The 26,555-nt window shown below is 42.5% G+C and overlaps 1 protein-coding gene across 2 annotated transcripts in view; it reads left to right on the top strand.

Annotated features, from left to right (window-relative positions):
- The window catches only part of LOC146234367 (uncharacterized), an 83,069-nt gene that overhangs the window by 52,087 nt on the left and 4,427 nt on the right, over nt 1-26,555 (top strand). The window lies entirely within an intron of this gene.

Genomic DNA, 26,555 nt, shown 5'->3' on the forward strand with positions numbered 1-26,555 from the left:
TGACGTTAGTGGCGTTAGTGGCGTCAGTGACTGTGGCTAGCAAGTTAGCCACCGTTAGCTTCACTTTTTGCCACAAAAACTTAATTTCTACTTAAACCGTGCCAAGGAACGTAAATCCCAATATAAGCAACTCAATGGCTACCAAGACGAAACGTTTGACACCTAGGTTGTCTATGTAATCCAAATATTAACAAAGTTTTAGGGGGGCAAAAAGAAATAATAATAATAATATATATGTGAGATAACAATGGTTGTGCCCTTGCCGAAGGCAAAGCACACCCAATGAGAAGAATAGGTAGAAATATGTATTTTCGGCATGTACACTGAAAATACATATATTTAGAATATATTCTACCATATATGAAGCATACATGTGACACTATATCTTTACATATATTACCCATACACTTTCCCATATAAAGCGGCATACATTATGGTGGTTATTTATGAATACATAATTGCATTTATTCACACGTAGTTGGCACCTTTTCAGCACAAGCTTTTTCGTCTCGTCTCGTCATCTTCCGCTTGTCCGGGGATCGGGTCGCGGGGGCAACGACCTAAGCAGGGAGGCCCAGGCTTCCCTCTCCCCGGCCACTTCCACCACCTCTTCCTGGGGGACCCCGAGGCGTTCCCAGGCCAGCCGAGTGACATAGTCCCTCCAGCGTGTCCTGGGTCTTCCCCGGGGCCTCTTCCCAGTGGGACGTGCCCGGAACACCTCACCAGGGAGGCGTCCAGGAGGCATCCTAATCAGATGCCCGAGCCACCTCAGCTGGCTCCTCTCGACGCGGAGGAGCAGCGGTTCTACTCTGAGCCCCTCCCGGATGACCGAGCTTCTCACCCTATCTCTAAGGGAGAGCCCGGACACCCTGCGGAGAAAGCTCATTTCGGCCGCTTGTATTCGCGATCTCGTTCTTTCGGTCACTACCCATAGTTCGTGACCATAGGTGAGGGAAGGGAACGTAGATCGACTGGTAAATAGAGAGCTTCGCCTTTCGACTCAGCTCCTTCTTCACCACGACGGACCGATGCAGAGCCCGCATCACTGCGGACGCCGCACCGATCCGCCTGTCGACCTCGCGCTCCATTCTTCCCTCACTCTTGAACAAGACCCCGAGATACTTGAACTCCTCCACTTGGTTCAGGATCTCCTCCCCGACCCGGAGATGGCACTCCACCCTTTTCCGGTCGATAACCATGGCCTCAGATTTGGAGGTGCTGATTCGCATCCCAGCCGCTTCACATTCGGTTGCGAACCGCTCCAGTGAGAGCTGAAGGTCACGGCCCGATGAAGCCAACAGGACCACATCATCTGCAAAAAGCAGCGACCCGATCCTGAGGTCACCAAACCGGACCCCCTCAACACCCTGGCTGCGCCTAGAAATCCTGTCCATATAGGTAATGAACAGAATCGGTGACATAGGGCAGCCCTGGCGGAGTCCAACCCTCACCGGAAACAAGTTTGACTTACTACCGGCAATGCGGACCAAACTCTGGCACCGGTCGTACAGGGACCGGACAGCCCCGATCAGGGAATCCGGTACCCCGTACTCTTGGAGCACCCCCCACATGAGCCCCCGAGGGACACGGTCGAACGCCTTTTCCAAATCCACAAAACATGTGTAGACTGGTTGGGCGAACTCCCATGTACCCTCCAGGACTCCGCGGAGGGTATAGAGCTGGTCCACTGTTCCACGGCCAGGACGAAAACCACATTGCTCCTCCTGAATCCGAGGTTCGACAATCCGGCGGACCCTCCTCTCCAGGACCCCCGAATAGACTTTCCCAGTGAGGCTGAGGAGTGTGATCCCCCTAAAGTTGGAGCACACCCTCCGGTCCCCCTTTTTAAAGAGGGGAACCACCACCCCGGTCTGCCAGTCCAGAGGCACTGTCCCCGATGTCCACGCGATGTTGCAGAGTCGTGTCAACCAAGACAGCCCTACAACATCCAGAGCCTTAAGGAACTCCGGGCGGACCTCGTCCACCCCAGGGGCCCTGCCACCGCAGAGCTTTTCAACCACCTCGGCGACCTCGGCCCCAGAGATAGGAGGGCCCCCCCCGATGTCCCCAGACTCTGCCTCCACGTCGGAAAACGTGTTGGTGGAATTAAGGAGGTCTTCAAAGTATTCCTTCCACCGATCCAGGACGTCCCCCGTCGAAGTCAGCAGCGCACCGTCCCCACCGTATACAGTGTTGACAGAGCACTGCTTCCCCCTCCTGAGTCGCCGGATGGTGGTCCAGAACCTTTTGAAGCCGTTCGGAAGTCATTCTCCATGGCCTCGCCGAACTCCTCCCATGCCCGGGTTTTTGCCTCCGCGACCGCCAGAGCCGCGTTCCGCTTGGCCTGCTGGTACACATCAGCTGCCTCAGGAGTCCTACCAGCCAATAAAGCCCGATAGGCCTCCTTCTTCAGCTTGACGGCATCCCTCACCTCCGGAGTCCACCACCGGGTCCGAGGGTTACCGCCGCGACATGCACCGACCGCCTTGCGGCCGCAGCTCCGGTCAGCCGCTTCAACAATGGAGGCCCGGAACATGGCCCATTCGGACTCAATGTCCCCGGCCCCCCCCGAGACATGATCGAAGCTCTCCCGGAGGTGGGAGTTGAAGCTCCTTCTGACAGAGGGTTCCACCAGCTGTTCCCAGCAGACCCTCACATTACGTTTGGGCCTGCCAGGCCTGACCGGCGTCCTCCCCCACCATCGGAGCCAACTCACCACCAGGTGGTGATCAGTTGACAGCTCCGCCCCTCTCCTCACCCGAGTGTCCAAGACATGCGGCCTCAAGTCCGACGACACGACTACGAAGTCGATCATCGAACTGAGACCTCGGGTGTCCTGGTGCCAGGTGCACATATGGACACCCTTATGCTTGAACATGGTGTTCGTTATGGACAAGCCGTGTTTAGCACAGAAGTCCAACAACAGAACACCACTCGGGTTCAGATCGGGGGGGCCGTTCCTCCCAATCACGCCCCTCCAGGTCTCACTGTCATTGCCCACATGAGCATTGAAGTCCCCCAGGAGGACGAGGGAATCCCCGGGAGGAGCGCTTTCCAGCACCCCCTCCAGAGACTCCAAAAAGGGTGGGTACTCTGAGCTGCCGTTTGGTGCATAAGCACAAACGACAGTGAGGACCCGTCCCCCCACCCGAAGGCGGAGGGAGGCTACCCTCTCATCCACCGGGGTGAACCCCAATGTACAGGCACCGAACCGAGGGGAAACAAGTATTTCCACCCCAGCTCGACGCCTCTCACCAAGGGCAACTCCAGAGTGGAAGAGAGTCCAGCCCCTCTCAAGGAGACTGGTTCCGGAGCCCGTGCTGTGCGTCGAGGCGAGGCCGACTATATCTAGCCGGAAACTCTCTACCTCGCGCACCAGCTCAGGCTCCTTTCCCGCCAGCGAGGTGACGTTCCACGTCCCTAAAGCTAGCTTCTGCAGCCGAGGATCAGACCGCCAAGGCCCCCGCCCTGGTCCGCCGCCCGTCTCACACTGCACCCGACCCCCATGACCCCTCCTGCGGATGGTGAGCCCACTGGAAGAGGGTCCCACGTTGTCTCTTCGGGCTGTGCCTGACCGGGCCCCATGGGAAAAGGCCCGGCCACCAGGCGCTCGCCATCGAGCCCCACCCCCGGGCCTGGCTCCAGGGGGGGGCCCCGGTGACCCGCTTCCGGGCAGGGGCAACTGGGAACCATTGTTGTGTTTCTTCATGGTTGGTTTTTTGAGCCACGCTTTGTCTGGTCTTTCACCTGGAACCTGTTTGCCTTTGGAGACCCTACCAGGGGCATAAAGCCCCCGACAACATAGCTTCCAGGATCACTAGGACACGCAAACCCCTCCACCGCGGTAAGGTGGTGACTCACGGAGGGGCACAAGCTTTTTATTAACATTAAATGTGTAGTTAACTTAAGATTGTGAAAGTCACACCAGAAACCCATGTCTTTTTCTAAAATGGATCTCAGATCTACAGATTAGTGCCGAGAGGGGTCATTTTATAGCCTGGCTGCAAGCCCAATTTAGAAGTTGGGTCTGGGGAACCTCAATTCGGCAAGAACTATGTCCGAACAGGAGGTGTTCAAACCAATCAAATTGTCAGGGCGGGCTTTATACGAGGATGGACAGATGATCAACAGTAACGTAATCAACCATGTCACCAAAGAGCGCTTAGATTGAATTTGTTTTCAACAAACAACATATTACGTTGCTCTGATTGGTTGTACGTCTATCCAATTGAGCGAAGAGGTATTTGTTTTACGAGTTCGGTTGAAACACGCCCCATACTCACAGCCAAACGGAGAGTTCTCAGACTCATATTCTGACTAGAATTATGAGTATGACACCGTCAGGCTAGGCTATCGGTATAAATAGTCACAACTTTTCCTTTTGCAAGTTTGCATGCTTCTGTGAGGGCGATCAATTCTGCAGCTTTTGCTGAATAGTTCCTAGGAAGTGGTTTAGCTTGCAAAACTTTCGTTTTAGTGTCTACAGCATACCCAGTAGCATTTGTTCCATCAGGATTCTTTCTACTTGACCCATCAGCATACATTGTGATTTCACTATCAATATAGGGCATGTCTTTCAAGTCAGCTCTTGGCAGCAGCATCTCAGAAATATCTGCGAGGCAATCATGCGAATCTCCATCTGTGGCCATGGGCATTAAAGTGGAGGGATTAAGTGTGTTACACCTCTCAATTGTCAAATGTGGTTAAGACAATAATACCGTCATACAAGATGAATGTCTAAATGGCGATAGATAGGAAATCTTATTTTGTAATAGGATCACTGAAACAGCATTAGGTACTCTTAGAGTGAGTGGATGAAATATTACTATGGTCGCACTACTTTGAACCACCATAGAGGCCGCCACAACTGCTTGTACCACGGGGGCAGTGCTCTTGCTACAGAATAACATTTTACCAAAAAGTAATCTACATAAAGTAAAATCTGACTATCCCTTTGTGGTGTAAATTTGGCCAAAGCAGACATGGCTTGAGAGAAAATAGTAGGAGATTCACAATAACCCTTCGGAATTCTTGTAGAGGTTCAGCGTTTCTGTATATATGTGAACGCAAACCAAAATTGACTATTAGGATGTACAGGTGTTGAAAAGAATGCATTACCGATGTCAACCACAGAGAATATTATACTAGTTAGTCTCAAATCATTCAATAAAGTGTGTGGGTCTGGCACTGTGGGGGCCCTCGGTATCACTGCTTTGTTGACAGCCTGTAAATCCTGTGCCATCCTCCACCCGGAAGAGGGAGTTGAGTTTTTAAAGGAAAAGGAAAGAGCGTGGTATTGCGTGGTGAATTTAAACACGGAATCATAACACCCGCCAGTGTTACCTCTAGGATTTTTTTTTTGCAGTTGGGGCAGGTAAGCCCCCCCCCCCCCCCGGCCGAAACAAAGTGCTAACCCTATATTTTTGAGCAGGTTAATTTAATAGTCTAATAGCTAATGTAATATTGCACATAGTTTGGTCCTATTTCCCCTAAAGAAATAAAGTTAGGCTACTTAATGACACCTTACAGTCATAAAGTATGTTCTAAATGGCATAAATTCTGCCAATTAATAATTGACGTAACAACTTATTGTAAATGGTCAGTAGCCTAGTGTGACGGGGTATGTAACAGCTGTAGCAACGCTCCATCACGACAAGGCTCGCTCGCCACTTACTGGGCTCGAACGCACAACCTCCGACTTGCCAAACGTGACCATTACCAGCTACGCTAAAGAAAAGCTAGCTCTTCGTTGACGCTGGTGCCCTGTTACATACCTGAGGAGCGAGTTTCACGGTTCTAACTCCGTTACACTTGCCTATCAATTAAGGGGCCACTCGGAAGCATGTACAATGACTGCTTCATTTGATCTTGATAGGCTAAGCATTCTGTAGCTAATAATAACAATATAACCACAGTTTATTAATTAAAACTACTTCAGCATAATAATGCACTTAAAATACAAACGTGAGCAAAGGCAGCAATCGCTATCGAATCGACATGTGCAATTTCGCCAGCAGGGGAAGAATAGCCTACAAACAACGAAAATTACCAGTTAACTTAATTTAAATGAGCAAGAACTATAGACTAATACAATAACAGTCTTAAATTAACTGACAACACAAGTTATACAACTTAGCTCTACAATTCTCAAGGACGCACACGCAATCTCAACTGCGCTGTGAAGCTATCCTATGATATGCTTTCTAACAATCACTGCTGATAGACGGCCTAAAATTTTGTACAGCCCTATTTCTGATACCGTGGCGGCAGAAATGTAGCCATGGCGGGACGCCACGTAAAAATCAACATAGCGGAAACACTGCCCGCTTTTAAAGATCGTTAATGATTGGATCTATGCCTTCCTCTGCTTCTGGTTTTAATGGGTATTGTCTGATGTGGTCTAAAAGTTGGATTTTGCTGTTATATCGATTGTTTGAAAACAAATTACATGGGCAACACAAATTGGCATTGCACACTTTTTCCTGTCTCCAGGTCCTCTACAGACATGAAAATCCCTCACCTTTCAGCGTTTCCCCTAGGATTTTTTTTAGCAGTGGGGGCAGGTCTGTCCGACCCCCCCTCGGCCGAAATAAAGTTCTAACCCTATATTTTGGAGTAGGGTAATGTAATAGTCTAATAACAAATGTAATATTGCATATATTTTTGTCCTATTTTCCGTAAAGCAATACAGTACATACTACTTAAAGTATGTTCTAAATGGCAGAAACATGCTGCCAACTAATAATTGACGTAACAACATGTAAATGGTCAGTAGCCTAGCCTATCGAGGTACTCGAAAGCATGTACACTGAAAATACATATATTTAGAATATATTCTACCATATATGAAGCATACATGTGACACTATATCTTTACATATATTACCCATACATTTTCCCATATAAAGCGGCATACATTATGGTGGTTATTTATGAATACATAATTGCATATATTTTGGGATATATAACCACATATATTATATATTCATGTTCCATATATTGCAATATATGGAAAACGGCAATCATTGCTGTATTCTGCAATATATTGCAATAAATTACATGAATATATATTATAGTTTATAATATATTAGTAACATATTTATCATCAATATATTATCCCATGTATTTCCATATAAAATATATTGGTCAATGTAATGGAAATTAATAATTACAATATCTTAAAATGTATTTCAAATCATATATTGGTAAATATATTTTCTTTGCGTAAGGGCTTTTTGTATCAGCCCGCTAGCTGATCGCACATAAACACAGGAATTAGTTTTCAAAACTCCAGGGACGTCACTTGGGTGAATTAAACTTCTAGCCGCTCCAGAATCACACAAAAACTTTAATTCTGTTCCTTTCACCATTTTACCACAATGCCAGCATTCCACTTCTCTTTTGTCCATATTTCATCTCCCCCTGCCTCTTCCTCTAGCTCTTCCTCAGCCTATATTACTGTCAAACACAAATATGCCTGTCCTGTTTTCATCTAGTGAAAACACTGCTGTTCTGTTTTTTTCCTTTTTCTTTTCTTGAAAAAAGTTTTTCAGCATGACGGGCATATTCCTGGGTAGTATTTAAACGAGAAATACAATGATCTACCATATGTTTAGTAACAAAGCTTGAGATTTGAGCCAGACATCCTTTTAGGAACGCAGTTTTTAACTGCTGTTCATAAGGCGAGTCATTTTTCATATCTTGAGGGGGTGGTACACCACTATGATTGTCAAAGACATATTTTAATCAATGATAGTATTGATCTACATCCTCGTCGTCTTTCTGAACACACCTATTAACTTCCGTCCAATCGGGTCTAGCCCAATAACGTCCTTGTATACGGTCTAAAAGCGGTCGCGTTCAGGCGGTAAATCTGCATTCCCTGGGGCGAGAGCATGTCCATCAGCATCAGTCCCCCTCCAATCTCCACATATCATACACCAGTCTGGGCCGAGCATCTGTCTAACTGCTCTCTCTACTTCCAGTCCATTAAGTCGATAGCTTTCAATTAAGCCATTGACCCCGGCAACAAATTCAGGTGCTTTGACTTTTGGATGGGGAATTCCTTCTACGGTTCTCCGTACATCATCGGCTGGCTATGGTCAAAAAAACATACATAGTTGCATCGCCGTCATCCCTAGGGTTTGGATTTGGGACTTGGATCATAGGGAAGGTGTCTAAATTCTCCCCTGCTTCTTCTCTGTCTAATAGCAACAGTTTTGGCGCTACCCCATACCTGTGTTTTGAACCACTTCTAGTAGTAATGGTACCTGTCACAAGACATAGTGGCAAGGCTTGCATTAACATTCGCCACCAGGCTCCTGTATGGTCATTGACATAGTCACTGATCTGCAATTTTGCACTATTGTACTGTACTCCACTTAGGTTAGTATAGGTTATAGGGTTGAAATAGGTTTTATGTGTATTTAGGGTTAGTATAGTGTATTATTTATTGTTATCTGTCATTTAGGAAGTTTTAGTATTAGGGTTAGTATAGTCAATATTTATTGCTATCTGTATATTTAGGAAGTTTCACTTATTTAAGCTCAGCATAGATGTAAATTATGTTCTGTGTACTTATATGCAGTGTTGGGGTAGTTACTCAGAAAAAGTAACTAGTTACTAGTTACTTCTGAAAATTGTAACTAGATTACTTTACTAGTTACTGCATTTGAAAAGTAACTTCACTACTAGTTACTTTTAAATGTTTTAAGCAAATGTCCAAATTTACCGCAAAGATACATGGACAAACATCATGGCCCTTTCCTCACTTTATTTTTAAATTTTCAATAAAGGGCATCTCTTAGCCTTTCCACATAGTGTATTGTAATTGTAAATTTGTAAAACAAAATGGCATATAAAACTCAGCCATTCACTTGAACGAATATTAAGCCTGTCCACACTATATGACCAAAGAAATATGCCTCACTTTAAAATCTCATTGAGTTGACAGCAGTTGAAAGACACCTCTAGCCTGGACATAAAGTGCATTTTACTGTAATATTTTTGTCCTTTCTAACAACAAAGTTAAAATAATGAGAATATTACCACTGGCTGAACCCTCCTGTCTCCGTCTCATCCATTTTCCCGCTTCCCTCCTTCTACGCCAACCTAGCATCATGTGATACTGGGTTGTCAATAGGTGCGTTCGACTTCATGCAGCGCCGGCGTCGTCTGCAGCCCGGCTGACTTGAAGCAGCCAATCGTATTCTCAGATTCAAGGCAGCCGCCTGCAGCCGGCTGCGGCGCTGCATGAAGTCAGCCCATGTCGAACGCGCCTAATGTCTACGCACCAGCAGCTACGTCACTCAAATCAATCAAATCGGTCTCTGTGGCAACGGTGCCCAGACAAGCAAGCACACAAGCAAGCATGCAAGCACCACTAAAAGAGAACTTTTCGGACCGGCAAAAATGGCTTGGGTAGCGCAGGAAAGCGCGTTCCTGAGGTCTAGTAAAGTAGTGTAGTTACCAATATTTTGAGTGTAATGCGTTACTTGACTTTGTTACCTATAATAGTAATATCGTTACTGTAATCCGTTACTTTGTAAATCGTTACCCCCAACACTGCTTATATGTTATGTTATGACAGGTGCTTGCGTTGTCTTGTCTTAAGAATTTCAGTGCCCAGTCTGACCTTGTGTTGTTCTGTGTACCTGACAAATAAAAGACTTGAACTTGAACATATGACCGAAAGGACTAGTATGTTGCAAGTCTGGGTATACCACGTTGGGTGCTGGGGTAGTCGGGACGTTATCAACCCCCTGGTTATAAGCTGGGGGTTGAAATGGGCACTGCTGCGGAGGCACAAGTTCTGCTCCGAGATTCCTATCTTGTCTAGAGGTTACTGCATTTATATTCTCGGAATCCTCTAAAGCCAATGTGTTTCTTTCTTTCTCTGGCTTTCTGTTATGTGCTTCCTGTAACGTCTTGCCTGTTCTAAGCCATGTTTTTTATCAGTTTTCTGATTTCCTCTTCTTTTCGCTCGGATATCTCTAACTAATGCGGAACAGCTATCCACAGTCAGTTTACCATTAAATCCGAATTTGGTTCTCCATTCTTTCAGATATTTCAAATTTGTTGTCCTCGAAATTGCATAAATTCATTTAAATAAGTAAATATGAATACCACAAACCCAACACATTTCAACAAATCATTTCAGCAGCAACAAACACACATATGCAGCGCCTTTGCCCTTAAAGGGGCAATTGACTGGGTTTTTGGGGTATTTCACACTGTTCCTTAAGGTCTTCGAATAGGGTATGTACATTGGTTGGGTTGAAAATGGCCCGGGTGCTGTTCTATGCCCACTGACAGATCCTCTGAAATGTTCCCGGGAAAAAACACAAGCTTTTCTCCTTTTATGGTATGCTCATTATTATTTAGATAAGCTGTGGGCTGATTGGTTGGTTTTCAACGAGTGAAGCTGGGGAGCAAAAACGCAACACGGCTAACAGCAGCACTCGCTGAAACACCGAAGTTGGAGACTTGAAATGAAAACGCGCAAATAAATCTATTGTGTCGACACAACACTGTTTTCAACAGATTGACTATATATCATTTGAAATGATAACATTACTTGTTTCCACTTCTGTTGTTGAAGCAAACTGGATTGACTTGGGTGGGTAGAACGTTAGGCTACAGCTTAGCAACCACACTATTATCCTGATTCTACTCGGCTTCAGTTAGCTAGCTAGCTCTAAATAACTTGCTGAAAAATAACCTGACCAAGATCTGGACAAACATGCATCGTGAATTGTAGATTTACATTACACAGGTTATGTATTTGAATGAAACACAGTCAGGAACATGAATCAATGTTAGCTCCATTGCCAATAAACTAGGCTAAATTATCACACATTCTACCTATGCTCTTGCGTTAGCAAGCTAAACTTGGTTACATGCCTACAGTCTAGGTGTTACTAGTAACAGTTACTAGCAATGCTAACATATCCTGTATCAAGAACCTGCCTTTCTCCAGTTCTTTCAAATAGATTATCTAGACAGGCGTTAGCAATAAGCCAGACTGCTGTTCGTTTTCTGGCTATTTTTCGGAAGCTTCCCTTCTAATGCCGACTACAGCTAGTCTAGCTAGAGTCATTTGATGTGTGTAGAAACTTATTTAGCATTCTACCTGGTATGCAATATTATACAGGAAACGTTAGCATTGCTAATAACTGCTAGCACAACATCATACTGTCCTTATAGCTTACGGTTGCAATGAGCATACGGTCGGAACAGCACCTCTTTCCAGGTTCAGCTTCCTAGCAAATCCTGCTTGCAATTGTCCAAGGTTGTCAAAACTGTCTTGGGTGAAATGTTCAGAGCAAATTAATGATTGAGTGTCGAACTTCACCGGGATCTTCTCATAAGACAACAGCAGCCATGCCTGTTGAATGTTTGGCTCCTTGGGAAGACTGTGAGTGTTAGCCTTCCCTGTACAGCCTGGAACACAGCATTTACGACCGTGGTCCATTTTCAATATCCTTGTTATAATTCAAAACATTCTTCTTTGTAATTCCTCGTAAGTAGCTTACACAGAGCAGCGCGCAGCTAAACTAGTATCAGAGATAGACGCTATTTCGGGCTGGTCTGGATGTAAATTCGGGGGTGTGACAAAGATACAGACCAGAGCCAAAAAGGGCAAAAAGTAGCTTTGTTGAAAAGATAGCGTTTTACAGCCACATTTTTTCTTTTTGAAATTTGAATAGGCAAGGGGTGTCAATGGACTTTGTTATTCACGGTATGTTCATTTTACCCACCAAACTGTCATTATTCAACTATGACAAGGTAAAATCGGTTTTGCAGTCAATTGCCCCTTTAAGAACAATCACACTTCAGTCTGTCAGACTGGTTCAAGTAATTGTAGTTCAGTCTCTCGGACTGGTTCATCGTTTTACGTGCTGCACGGAGTATATTCTTTACCGTAGCCTTCCTCAATATTGGCTATGAGCTTTTACAGGTTATATTTACTTCAATGGCATTCTCACAGATATTAGTAAAACCATGATTATAACTAACACTTTTTAAGCAGATCTCCCGTCACGACATGCTTAGTAACTATAACCCCGCCTATTTACGTCACCAGTATTTCTCCTGCATCAGTTTTCAAAACATTTCGCTTCACCAATATTATGCACATACACTTTCTCTTCAAATATTAGTTTTTAGCTAAATTACTTAGTTCACTGATACGCCACCAATACCGATCTCAGTAAAATATGACGCCCTATACTAGCTGCACTGGATTCTCATCAGATTTGAGCAGATATAGGACCAGAGTGCATCTTTACCGACTACATTGTAAGTAAGTAAGTAAGTAATACTTTATTTATATAGCACATTTCATACAAGAATTGTAGCTCAAAGTGCTTTACATAAAATCAATAAAAACAATAATACAAGTGATAAAAGTCATAATTAAAATAGCAACAATAATATAACTAATAAAAGTAGTAAAACCCTTTTGAGATAAAATTACTTTAATGCTTCGATAAAAAGGTAGGTTTTAAGCTGTCTTTTAAAAATGTCTAGCGTGTTTGCTTCCCTAATATTTATGGATAATTTGTTCCATAGTTTTGGGGCGTAATTAGCAAAGGCCGAATGACCACAGTGTTTCCCCTAGGATTTTTTTTTGCAGTGGGGGCAGGTCAGGTGTACCCCCCCCCCCCCCCCCCCCTATTTCTGAGCAGCTTAATGTAATAGTCTAATAGCTAATGTAATATTGCACGTATGTTCGTATAATTTCCCTTAAATAAATAAAATGAGCATACTTAAAGACACCTTACAGTATGTTCTAAATGGCATAAATGCTGCCAATTAATAATTGATGTAACAACTTATTGTAAATGCAGTGGCCTAGCCTACAGATTAAGGCCGAATCCCAATACTCCCCCTTACCCCTTCCCCTTACCCCTTCCCCTTCGTTTTGCGCGTTCCCGTGAGAGCTAGTGGTGTCCCAATACTCTTTTTGAGCTAGGGGAAGGGCTAAGACTACACCCCTTAAAACCAAGTGAGGTCGGGAGCTTACTTGAAACCGAGGGCTATGTGAAAACTGCGCGACCGGCAACAATGGCGGCCAGATCATCCAGAGAGTCCGCTAAATATAATATTTTCGGCTTAATTAATTGATAAAAAAATTATAACAGTCTTGTTTTGTGTTATATGCGGTCATGAACATATATATTTGCAACCATTTTCCTAATTGAAACGTTTCTAAAAATCGCTAGTTTGGTACGCTAATATTACAGTGCTGAATTGCACAACAGTCCCGCATTTCTTTGACTAGCATGTCTACAGTTTAAAGTAAACTCCATTAGCAGCGAATTTCGTTTAAATCAGTGCATAACACTACTTGCTTTGGAGATATCGATACGTGCTAGATGACGTACCTGTAACCAAGTGGTGTCCCATTTCTTAGGGCTATGTAGCCCTTACCCCTTAGTTTCGAGGGCCAAGGGCTAGGGGTAAATTAAGGGGAAGGGGTTAGGGGAAGGGGTAAGGGGGAGTATTGGGATTCGGCCTAAGGTAGGCCACTCGGAAGCATGTAGGGTGGATTGCCCTAATGTGGCACAATTTTTGCTTTTCGGACTTCTGTAGTATATTACGATGTGAAGGCAACACGTTAAATCCACACCCAATACCATTTTGAAACCCTCAGGGAGTGTCATGCTCAAATAAAAAGAGAACATTTAGATAACATATTCATAAAAGACATTATACAGATAATGTACTTCTTGTTTGATGGTTACCCCGCCCTAATCTATGACTGGACAGGTCAAATGTCATGTGATTTTGATCACATGACATTACAGCTTTACTTTCCCTTTTCACTAACATTCATTAGTTTGGGGGAGAGCCACACTCACTGGAGCTTAGGTGTCCCACATTAGGCAGTGTCCCACATTAGGGCATTCCACCCTACACTGTCTGCTTCATCTGATCTTGATAGGCTAAGCATTCTGTAGAAAATAATAACAATATACCCATTTATTCATTAAAACTAGGCTACTTAAGCATAATAATGCACCTAAAATACAAACGTGAGCAAGGGCAGCAATCGCTATAGAATCAACAGACATGCAATTTCGCTAGCAGGGGGAGAATACAAACAACGAAAATGACCAGTTAACTTAATTTAAATTTGCAAGAACTATAGACTAATACAATAACAGGCTTAAATGAACTGACAACATAAGTTATACGACTTTCAGTTCTCAAGGACGCACACGCGCAATCTCAACTGTGCTGTGAAGCGCGTCTGTGCTATTCTCCGACATGCGCTCTAACAATCACGGCTGATAGACGGCCTAACAAATTGTACAGCTCTAATTCTGATACGGTGGCGGCAGAAATGTAACCTTGGCGGGCCGCATGGTAAAATCAACATAGGGGAAACACTGGACCAATCTTCTTATGACTGCTTCTGGTGACCTCTAATAGGCCTGCATTTGATGATCACAGTGTTCGAGCTGGTGTGTAGTTTATCAGTGTTGTAGGCTATTGTACTTAAGAAGTTTGTTTTTATATCTGTACTTTAGTTTAGTACTTATATTTCTGTTTACTTTTACTTCGCTACATTTTGCAAGGGAAATTGATACTTTTACTCCGATACATTTCCCCTGAAACCTTCGTTACTCGTTACAAAATCAAATCATGTTTAGAAAAATGTGTTATCATGAGAGTGATAAGACCAAACGTCGAGGACTGTGGTAGAACACAGACTGCAAGCAGGTTTGGCGAATCAGTGGTCCAAGCGCGCTATGACCGTTTGCAAAAGCCCCACGCCCTTAGTTACTGTTGCTATGTCTTATGAACTCGTTCATGCACAACACTGTCGGTCAGTGTCAGTGATTCTTTTTGGAGTAATATCTTTGCGATATCCGCCAGATCAAGGCAAAATGGACTGCAATATGCAGTGGAAGGACATATCCAAAACATTAAGACCAACAACGAAGGGGAGACAACAATCAAAGCAAAAGCATACGTCTCAATCAAAAAATAAGAAACCCCACGATATCTTGATTTAATGCCACCAGCACAACCTTGTAGACTGTAGTCATTTTCTTTCACCGCTGGGTAAGATCTGTATATAATATTTCAAGCTAGCTAATAACTTACAAAGATTATTATTATTCTTTATTCCATCTCTGGCGAGGTATCTAGCTAGCTAGCACTAGTTGGAATGGTGACAATCTAAAGTAGAGTTACGTAGCAGTGTCGAGTAAGATAGCTGCTAGTAACCATATTGTTCATGGGATGCGTGTGCATGTTGCTGAAAGTATTTCACTGTACTGATAACTTGCTTGTTAAACTGAGGATCCTGATGTAATGCTATGGCTTTGAATCAGATTGCCAGGTTATTGCTCTCAGGTTGTGCCTTATACTTATACATACCTTCTTTAGAAGATGAACAAAACATTTTTCAGTTCTAATGACTGGGTTGTTACCTTCGGTGCTGCTTTAGTATTGCCTATTGTGTTAAAATTGTGTTCAAATAAGGCCCAGTTTATAGGTATGCTCATTCTCGTCGGAATAAATTTCATAATTCTCAAAATTCTGAACCTTTGCTTTTTTATTAACAGCATTTACTTGTACTTTTACTTTCAATACTTAAGTACATTTAATATCAGAAAGTTACTTTCGATACTTAAGTACAGTAAAGATCAGATTCTTTAAGACTTTCACTCAAGTAGTACTCTAAAATGTTACTTTTACTTTTACTTGAGTCATTTTCAAGTATGGATTTTGGGTACTTTATACACCACTGTAGTTTATAAGGGAGTTAGCAATGTAGCTGGGTCTAGCTCTGTGTAGAGCTTTGTATGTGAGGAAAAGGACCTTAAAGTCAATTCTGAAAGTGACAGGTAGCCAGTGTAAAGTAGCTGGGACAGGACTAATGTGTTCTCGCCTTTAAGTTTTGGTTAATAATCTAGCTGCAGAATTTTGAATGAGCTGTAGCCTTTCAGTGGTTTTCTTGGGAAGACCAGTGAAAAGTGCATTACAGTAGTCCAGCCGGCTGGATATAAAAGCATGAATTAACTTCTCTGCATCATTTTGGTTTATGAATGGTCATACCTTTGCTATATTCCTCAGGTAAAAGAAAGCTGTTTTGGTCACTTTATTTATGTGAGAGTTGAAATTCAAATCTGAGTCCAGGATTACACCAAGACTCGTCATTGTGGAGTTTTTCTCAATTTAAAACATATTCGTAAAAAAATATAACACAAATCTTGTTCTTACCTTGAAATCCAACGAAACTGTTCCTCAGGCTATTATTTTAATCTCATCACTTATTTACCAACTTCCAGTAGGACCGGCCTTTGAGAAACAGCAATTAGCTGCATGGTCTTTTATATCAGGAGTTACCTCTGCCGTGTACGGATTCGGTCCCGACCCTGGACGGCGGAAAAAAGCTGTTGAGATCTGGCTCGGAAGGACCAATATGTTAGGATAATTTCTCTATCAAGTTATGCACAGAGTCGTCGGATTCAAAAAAAGTACAATAGTTTAATGCTTGCCAGCAAGGAGACAAAGTCTGATCACAATACAAAGTTTGTCTGGTTCACAAATTGTTCACTTTATTGCTGTGGAGGTAGCTACTGATAAGACTCAGAGCTTTTCAGGTTATTCATCGCTTCACCGTCCGTAGCAACAGAGTTAATAAAGTAGCTAAATATGCTAGTATACGTTATTTGAGGCCACTTTTTCAGGTCGGCCTCCCATCCCTCGATAGTAGAAGGCAGAGGTATGATCAATTTGTCCCGTTTCAGGTGTAACAGGCTGTGCATTCCCACATGTTTTATTTCACATCAGAATTAGCTTACCGCAATGACAATGTTTCAGGTCGGGCCGGCCCATAAAGAACTGACAGCGGCCCGTTGGTTAATTTTCTTTATTGGCACTGGCCTGACACAATCAAATCCAGGAACCCCCTTCCCCACTCCCGGACCCAAATTTAGCATGGCCATAGTGGGATTCATAATATCGCCTCCCGCCGGCCATGAGACACAAGCTGTAGTAGGTTAATGCTGGAAGTTTAGCATCGTTAAAATGGAATAACGATCACCGAAGCACACGGGATGTGCGGAAAAATTACGGGAGAAAAATATTAAAAATCTACCTGGGTAGAGGAACAAGGAGAGGTGGCTGGCTCAGAGAAAAGGAAACAACATACTGATCAGGGAAGGGAAGAAGCCGAGAAGGAGAAGAGTAAGCATGACAGGGCCATGGGAGCCAGTGAGGAAAAAATGGAAGAGATAGTAGTTGACGACGTGGTAAGGAGTAGGCAAAATTAACAGGGACTCTCAGAAAGGTAGGGAGGCTGTGTGTGCACGCGTGTGTGTATGTTATGTGTGCCTAACGTCAAAACTGCAAATATTTTAAAAGTTGCTAAGCCAATATTAAGCAAAATAGTAATAATAACAATAATGGCAATACAATATCAAATAGGCCTATCAATAATAACAAATAAAATACCATAAATATACAAATCATAATTCTAAGAATTAATTAATTATTGAAGTGTAAGATCAACAGATAAGTCTTGAAACCCCTCTTGAAGGATCAAAAACTATCACATGAACGTGGAACACTTCTCATATAATGCACGCATATTTTAAGAGGACTCTGACCAATCACGCGGGGTGTGGTCCGCCTGGCCCAAAAATGCCAGGGCAGATTTTTGGACCCAGTCCAGCCCTGCTAGGCAGCAATATTGTAAAGCAAAGCTAGAAATGGCAATGTTAGCTACCATATACTGTAGCTCACACCAGCTCAATTTAAGACAAGAAAGGAGTTTGGTAAATAGAACAGAATATACAAGGCAACCAATTGCATTCCATAAAACATTTTATATACAATATGTCCAGACTGATTTTTTAGTGAGGCGACTGTTTTTTAGTGTGTGGACCTGAAATTCCTGCCGAGCGTCAACAGCTAGCTGGACGATAGGGGACCCCATCTGCAATTCATTGTTGTTAGCTCAAATCAGATAACTAGAACTAATTTGACAGACTATAAACCAACAAACTTATGATACACGTGATCTAGTTACCTACAGTAAAAGTGTTGCTTACGTTAGATACTAGACCTACAGTCTAGTTCTAACTGCATTTAGAATCTAACAAGCTATATCTTACAATAAACTTTAGTTAAAGCTGTCTATATAAAAATTGGGTGACCTGACGTCCTCTTTTAACCAGACATGTCCTCTATTCAAGACCTAAAAAATGCGTCCGGCAGGGATCCAAAATTGTCAGGGATTTTGCCTTGTCGGATAGTTGTGTTTCTCTGGGTCTAATCAGAAGGTTGTAATCAGATGGTTGCCGGATCGATTCCCTGCTGTGTCAAATGTTGTTGTGTCCTTGGGCAAGGCACTTCACCCTACTTGCCTCGGGGGCATGTCCCTGTACTTACTGTAAGTCGCTCTGGATAAGAGCGTCTGCTAAATGACTAAATGTAAAATGTAAATGTATTACGCCCTTACAAGTTTTGAAAATAGTTTTAAAATAATGCAGTAATTTCATCAATTTACCAGCTAACTTGCTTCGGAACACTGAACTTGAATGGGTTTGAACTTTTGAAAATACAATGTTTTGGACTATAGGTCGCAAATGACACGCTTTACTTCCACCTTCTTTGATTACAATGGAAGTCTATGGAAGTGTCCCAACTCTCTTTTTATATGTCTCTGGGTCTACCTAGCTTTGACTACCAAGCATTTAATCCATGGCGTGCTTACAGAGTTTTTAATGTCCCAGTATTTTAAGAACATATTATGAGCTATATACATGTTTCTTAAAGTATTTGTTCTTGTTCTATCAGAGTGAAAGTCGCTAGTTGTCTAACAGCATTAACTGTTAAGTCAGTGGCTTTGTTACACAGAGCCTATTCATATCCCTTCTTCCAAGCGTGTTGCCCACAATGCACTATTAGGCTATAGACCAATTATTTATTTGTAAACATTCAGGATGCGTGCGTAAGGTGGTTGCAGAAAACCGGGAAAGGATAGCATTTTAAATGGCAAAAGGACGACACGGATAATACAAATAGTTAGATTTAAAAAGACCAAAAAGGTCGAGGAGGACAGCCTATAAGAGAGAAAGCGATTACTCATTGATCTGTCGCATCAGAATTTCGATTGGGGTCACGAAAGTCTTGAAATTTGAGTGAGAATGTCGCCCAGTACACACCGCATAGTCGAGCAGCAACCATGTCTTCATGTCATGTCACAAAGTTCATAATTTTACAGTTTTACAGTCAATTCTACATGTAAAAAGTTGAGCAGGGCAGCTTTCAAGAGATATGGGAATTCTGCTTTTAGCCAGCTGGTCCAATTATTTTTCTGATTTGTTTAAACTGGCAATCTGAGTGAGACTGCTTCCCGTTACACTGTTTTGACGTTAGCCTCAGTCAGACTCGCTCACTGGCAGTGCGCACAATGTTGTATTTCACTCCATTCTACACCAGAAACGTCAGGGAGGACTCCCTAATGTAGATACGAGCCTAATGAAGATAGCCAGCATCTCGGATTTCTTTCACCGAGCCTGTTTCATTCGTCAATTGCCTGAGAAAGCGACCTCTGTTAGCCTGGCTAGTTTTGGCCGATCACTTTGTCAGGCTATTTAAGGGTATCGGGGTCAAGTGACTTTTGTGCATAGACAAGTGAAATGTAAATGTATTTGTCCAAAGGCCAAGAGCCTCAACAGGTTAATATCAAGTTCTGCAATCCAGTGGCCAGAGATATATGATGACCTGATTGACACTCCAAGTGTAATAGACCGGGGAGAAGTTGGTCTTTTGCAACCGACATGCGCAGTTGAGCCTGCTTGACAGTTGTGTGACGTAGGGTGATAATTGGTCTATAGAAACTCCCCTTGCTTAACCCACCATATAACAGTTCAGGGACGCAAGTTTGATATCAGCTTTGGCAGGGACATCTATAGTTAATGCAAGCTACATTTTTTTTTTGCTTCATTGGTGGCCAAACGGCGAAGCCACCTTAAGTGTTTCTACGTATTCTTCTTCTTATTATTATTATACATCTTCTTCTGCCATGGGAGTCTATGGCAACCCCTAGAACCAATTGGTCAGAAGTTGTGAATTTGGGACCAGTACCCTCATCAATTTCACAAAGTTTCATGTCTCCCATTCCAACCATCTAGCGCCACCAATGGGTCAAAGTTGAAGGTGTGTTTACACATGTTACTTCTGAACCATATGCCCCATTGTCCAAAATGAGGTATCGTTGGATTCCCTGGATCAAGACGAGTTCAACGCACTCTATGACTTCATACCCAGTTCTATAGATTCTCCGCCATTTTGAATGTTAAGGAAAAGCGTTTTTTTTTTTTACTCCTCCTACAATTCTTGGCGAATCTTCTTCAAAATTGCCACAGATGATCTTCAGACCAAGCCTCACAAAAAATATTTCCTGGGGCTTTGATTTTCGCAACCGTTTGTTATTTACAGCCACATCAAATTTATGTGGCTGAATTGATGTGCCCGCCATTTTGAATATAACGTTTTTTTGCTACCTCTCCTATAAGGTTTGTCCAATCTTCACCAAATTTGGCACAGATTATCTTCAGACCAAGCCACACAAAAGACATCACATGTTTTTTTGATTATCTAAACCTTTTGACTGGAACAGCCAAACAAAGTCGTCAACCAAGCCACCATAAAAGTAGTGAGGTCATATCTCAGCACCTCTTTACTGTATTGACACCAAATTTGGTATAGGGACTAGGGACACTGTTCTAAAGAGGTCCAAAATAGGTCATGCCATTTCACCTCTAGGTGACGCTGCAATCAGCAAATTTGGCACCATTTATCTTCAGATCAAGCCTCACAAAAGACATCACGTTTTTTGATTTTCTACACTTTTCGACTGGAACAGTCAATCAAAGTCATCAGCCAATCAAAGTCGTCAACCAAGCCACCATAAAAGTGAGGTCATATCTCAGCACCTCTTTACTGCATTGACAACACATTTTGTATAGGGACTAGGGACCCTGTTCTAAAGAAGTCCAAAATAGGTCATGCCATTTCAGCTCTAGATAATTGGTGCCAAATTTTTGCTTTTTGCAGCGCTGCAAAAAGCAAAAATTTGGCACCAATTACCTTCAGATCAAGCCTCACAAACGTTTTCACATGGTTTTTGATTTTCAAAACTGTTTTACCGGTAAAGCTGATCAAAGTCGGCGATGAAGCCGACATCGCAACAAGCCGCGATGAAGCCAAATATTTGCTGAATTGACATCGAACTTGGTACAGGTGTTCGGGACCCTGATCCAAAGAGGTCCACAAAAGGTTGTGTCATCTAACCGCTAGGGGACGATCCTGTGTCTGACATGTTAAATAGTGATACCAGCTGAATTGATGTGGCCACCATTCTGAACGAATGAATAAAATGTTTTTTTTGTGAATATCAGAAATGCACCTAATTTGGCACAGATTATCTTCAGACCACAATCACTGTGACATGTCAAAATATAACTGAATTACAGCTGTTTAAACTTGGGCCAAATCTGACCATGCTTGCCACAGGAAAAACTGCTAATATTTTTACCCAGTAACTGAAATCTGTGATTTCCTGCACTGAGAATAGCTCACTAGGATAAATTGGTGTCCTGGAAACGTCAACGTCAGAGGTTCGAATCCAGCCAAAGCTGACAAGCTTGTCATGTCTCTGATTCTCTGTTTAACGAGACTGTAAGCCACTGCAATGGAAGCCAGGTACACCGCAGTCACTAGATGTCGAAAGTTTCTTCTGGGTCATCTGACCTGCTTGGCCACCATATTGCTGCTTGCAGCTATATTGTAATATTGTTTTTATGTTTTAGTAAAAAATAAGATGATCGGTAGGCCTATCATTTTGAGTGTTTTCTAAGCCTACCTCAATTCTAACTTCTGGACTTCTGTGTGCATGCTGCAGTGGCTATTTCGCAAGCTGCTTTCCCTGCTGCACACTTATTTCCTTTTGAAGGATAAATAAAGTTGAAAGTTGAAGTTGAAGCTCAGAAGAGCGCGCTGACATGCATCGGTTTGTGTTTTCAGTTAAACTGCTTTGTTGTCCTTTGACGGAACTCACACTCATGGTTGTATTGTATTGTAGTCTAAACCAATCAGAGACAGAAATTAGGAAGGTCTTTGCCTCTGATTGACTGTGGTCCAGATATTCTTGTAGGCCTACAATGCTCCGTGCTGTGTGATTGAAATTACGACCTGAGCACCAGAGAATCAGTTATGGCAGACAGCGGGCCACAACTGGCCCACGGGCTGTCCCAATCCTGCCAGCGTGAGGTAAATCAAAAATGTAAAATAAATAAATGTGTTGAGTCGTAGTAAATATGAAAGACTACAGTGATCAGGTGATTTACATATGTGCGCAACCTCACCGACAGGAGAGTTAACTTTTGGTTAGCCCTCGAAAATGAAAAACGGAAGGTTGATACAGAATGTAGAGTTTTTTTTGACAAGACATGGACTTCTAAGTATCTGTACCGAGGTGAAAGTCAAAGCTGTGTTCTTAGATTGTGGAGAAGAGGTCGCTGTGTTGAAGGATTACAATTTGAATCGGCACTAAGGGACTAAAGAAAAAAAATAACGCGGACATAATAAGAACTTCACTGATTCAGTGGGCGCGGGGCGCTGATGGTGCTCGTCTGCAGACCCTGATCATCACCTGTCAGCTGTCCTTCGCATATCCACCTCAGGCATTCAGCCAGATTTCGATGCACTTGTTCAAGCCCACTGGATTTCTCTCACAGAACAAAATGAACTGAAAAAAAGTATTGCTTTTTGTATAAAGTTGACCAATTGCAATTAATCAATCTTTAACATACTGCAAAACAACTTTTCAGTCTTTGTGAAGATTAAATAGTTACAAATAAAATGAAACACTGATGTAATGATTGTTTTTGTTTTTACTGTTCATTACTTCTATAGTCTTTTCCTATTTGACCTACACCAACATTTTACATAAATATTTATATACAGAATATCTTTATTATTCTGATAACCAGTACTAGATAATCAAAATATATACAATACTGCTTTTTACAATGGGAGAAAATGAATAGTGAGCAGAATTAAGTTCAACTTATTGTTGATGCGGCCTTCCAACACATTTCAGGTTTCTCATGTGGCCCCTTGTAAAAATTAATTGCCCACCCCTGAGTTACAGAGCTGGGCTATGGAGCTTACCCATTGAGCTAGGATTTTGATGCTAGGGAGAGTGTGGCAAGCTGGTTTAGCCAAGGCCAAAGGGCAAGAAGGCCAAATCACAGGTGTTGGCCATCTGAAGGACATGTGACAGCAAGGGGGGACCCGCTATAAGACTTTGAGCCATGAAATGTTAGGTCTCAGTTCAGAGAAGCACTTTTAAACGGAAGCATTTCTAGTTGGAAATGTTTTATTTTTATTAAAATGTTTTCGTTTGGCAGCTCAGTGAATCTCAGTGATATTTGTAAAAACTAATATTTTTACACACAGTATAATTGTGCTTCAAATAAAAAAACATTTTACCTACACCTTATTCTTGTTTAAGATCATTTACATAATATATATATATGAATGTATATTGAGTGTGATAAAAAGGTGACCTTAAAATTGTGGCAACACAAGGAGAAATGTGGGTGCACCTACATTTTGTAAAAAAGTTACGCGCACCAGTGCAACCAAGGCAAAAAGTTAGTCTGGAGCCCTGTTAAAACTCAAACTTTAGATTTTACTGGGGAACAGCAGATTTATACTGGGAGCGTGCCCCTGTAAAAAGGGTCAAAGGACGCCCCTGTGTTAAGTTATGTTTAATAAACAAATACAATAAAAAAAAAACACTGTGCTCCTAAATTTCTTTGTGTGCTCCTAAATGTTTTGTTTTAGGAGAGCATGTACTCCTTGGTGAAAACATTAGCGTAGAGCCCTGCTACTCTACCATGATAATTGTAAACCAGAGAGAAAGGAAGAGGTGAGGTAGGAGAAGGACAAGCCAGAGCTGAGGAGAAGGTCTCAGGAGATCAAGAATACACAGAACAATGCATCACAATTCCTTTTACACCCAAGAACAACCAATCACAGCACATCTTAACCCTTACTTATCAACATATGATTAGCAATGCTACAGTAAGTTACACAATGAGGTGTGAGAGCCATCAAGTAGAGAGTCCGTCCAGCAATAACAGATTTTAGCATATGAGAGTTGGGGGCAGGTTGACACCCAGCCTTACAGTATGATATTATTTTGGACATATTATCCACTGCGTTGTCATTACAAAAGTTGTCAACATTTAATAGACTAAGCATCAACAGAATACCTTAAAGTCCATAGCCTAGAATTTCCAATTTGTTCTAATTTTTGCAATAGACCTTTTTTGATGAACATTCTAGAATTTTCATTCGTCAAGTTTGGCCCTTGAAAGCTTCCGGTTTCAGACGCGCGAAAGATTGTTTTGTTGGAAGTCAGCTAGTTTAGAAGCATAAAGCCTAGTTTATACTTATGTCGCCGACACTTTTGAAATGGTCGCAGACGAAGAAAAAAAGTGTCGCTGAAGCTGCTGCATTTATACTTCGGCAAACACATAGCTATGGTTACATTGTTTACGCTTTGTAGCCTAGGTGATCGATCGGAGAAAAATGGCTGTAGCTAATTTTGACAGGCATTATAAAGGTGTGGATATGTTCTAACTTGCTCTGCCAATCTCTCCTCTTTTCCTTCCATCTTAAACAGCTGTTGAGCGTTCACTGAAAATTCAAAACAATGCAGTCAACGACGCGTGCCGTCTATCTAGCCAATCGTACTTGCGTGACACTGTGACGACATCAGCGCCAGTAGAAATTTCTCCTGGTAGGCAACACTTTCAAGCGACGGTTAAAAGTGTCGACCGTGACGCCATTTGTCGGCAAACTTTTCAAAAGTGTCTGCGACCTAAGTATAAATTGGGCTTAAGTGAGCACGTTACAGTGCCAAAAAATGGGACAACGATATAACTTGGTTGCTGCTGTAAATAATAGTTGATCTTTCAACGTTTCAATAGTAGCTAATATTGGTGGAAATACCGTTAGAATAGCGTTGATTTGGGTTGTTTTTTCAACGTTGTTTCAATATTAAATAAGGGTGCAAAATGATGATGGGTCAACATAGTCTGGCGTTGGTTCAATTAAATTAGCGTTGAAAGCGTAGTTTTAATGAAGTTTGCTATCTGGGTTAGTAGGCTACTTGGAAAAGGTGGTTTGGGGTACCATAACTTGTCATGGAAGGGAATTTCCAATTATGCCTAGCATCAGTGGCGATCGTGTCCTGGCAATTAGGTTACTAAAATGTATATGCGCAACAGGCAAGGATCCACCTGAACAATAAATATACTTCAGTAGAGATAAAACGGTTGTGGATCTGACACTGCATGTCCACGCTTTGGCTAACTCTCATATCCACCTGTTTTTAACCCTCGACCATACACTGGGTTCAGAAATGACAGGTGGGTGATGCAAAAACAGCAGATCATATTGAACATTTATCGGTGCATTTATTAATGACTAAAATTTCACAGCAGTTATTCAACAAGTAACCACAGATAGCCTACAGCCTACCCGCTGCACACCTTCCCGACCGTTGCATTTAGTATGCATCATAGCTGGTCTAACCGTCTCTATCTTAATATGTACATTGTTTGTTGACTCCCATTTAAAAAGAAATAGTTGTAGGCATCAAACTTTTATAAGCTCCAACCTCTTTACTGACAGTAAACGCACTCTACCAAATAGTATTTGGTAGGCTTATGTAGCTACTATTTGAAATAGTGGTAGACATCGGGATAGATTAGCTCTAGCTCAATGCTACTGTACCTTAGGTAGGCTATCAATTTCAGATCAGCCTAAAATAAATTATAGTGGGTCGGTTAGGGGACACTAATGATGTATCGCTGCTATTCACAGCCAGTTAATTGATGGTAATATGCGTTAGTCATGTCAACTCGATGGTAAAGTGGCTAGCGACTAATGTATAAGATGCGCTAACCGGATGTAGTTCATGGCCTTGCGTTCTAAGCTGGTCTGTTATTGTTTACGTTTCAAAAAAGGTCTATGCTTGGACTGTGTTAGGTCAATAAATGAAGACCATTACATTTTTTTGCCAGTATAACTGGATCTTATTAGACCATTGAATGTTTATGATGTCCCTGTTTGTTTGTTTACACTGGGGACAACAACGATCTTGTCAGCCGACTATAAAATTCTGATATGTCGGGCTACTAGACCAACTGCAGTCTAGCTGAACCCGCAACTTGTTTGGCATTCTTTAGCCAATAAATTACATTTTGCTGAATGATTGAAGGGCAAGACAATAAACGCTCCAATGAAATAATCACAGACTAACAACACTCAAATATATGACAGATGGCCGAAGACAAGTTCATTTTAAGAAATGCTTTTGCTCCGTGCAACAAGCGCCGTGTAGTGATCATTACATGTCAGTAGCAACGTCCCTGTCTGTAGACTCATGGGTCAATTTGACGCTTCTAGTAGGGCTCGGCTTCTAGTAAATGGCTCGGCGCTTCTAGT

This window comes from Hypomesus nipponensis, chromosome 23, assembly GCF_054491055.1.
Source record: "Hypomesus nipponensis isolate SF chromosome 23, ASM5449105v1, whole genome shotgun sequence".
Lineage (NCBI taxonomy): Eukaryota > Metazoa > Chordata > Actinopteri > Osmeriformes > Osmeridae > Hypomesus > Hypomesus nipponensis.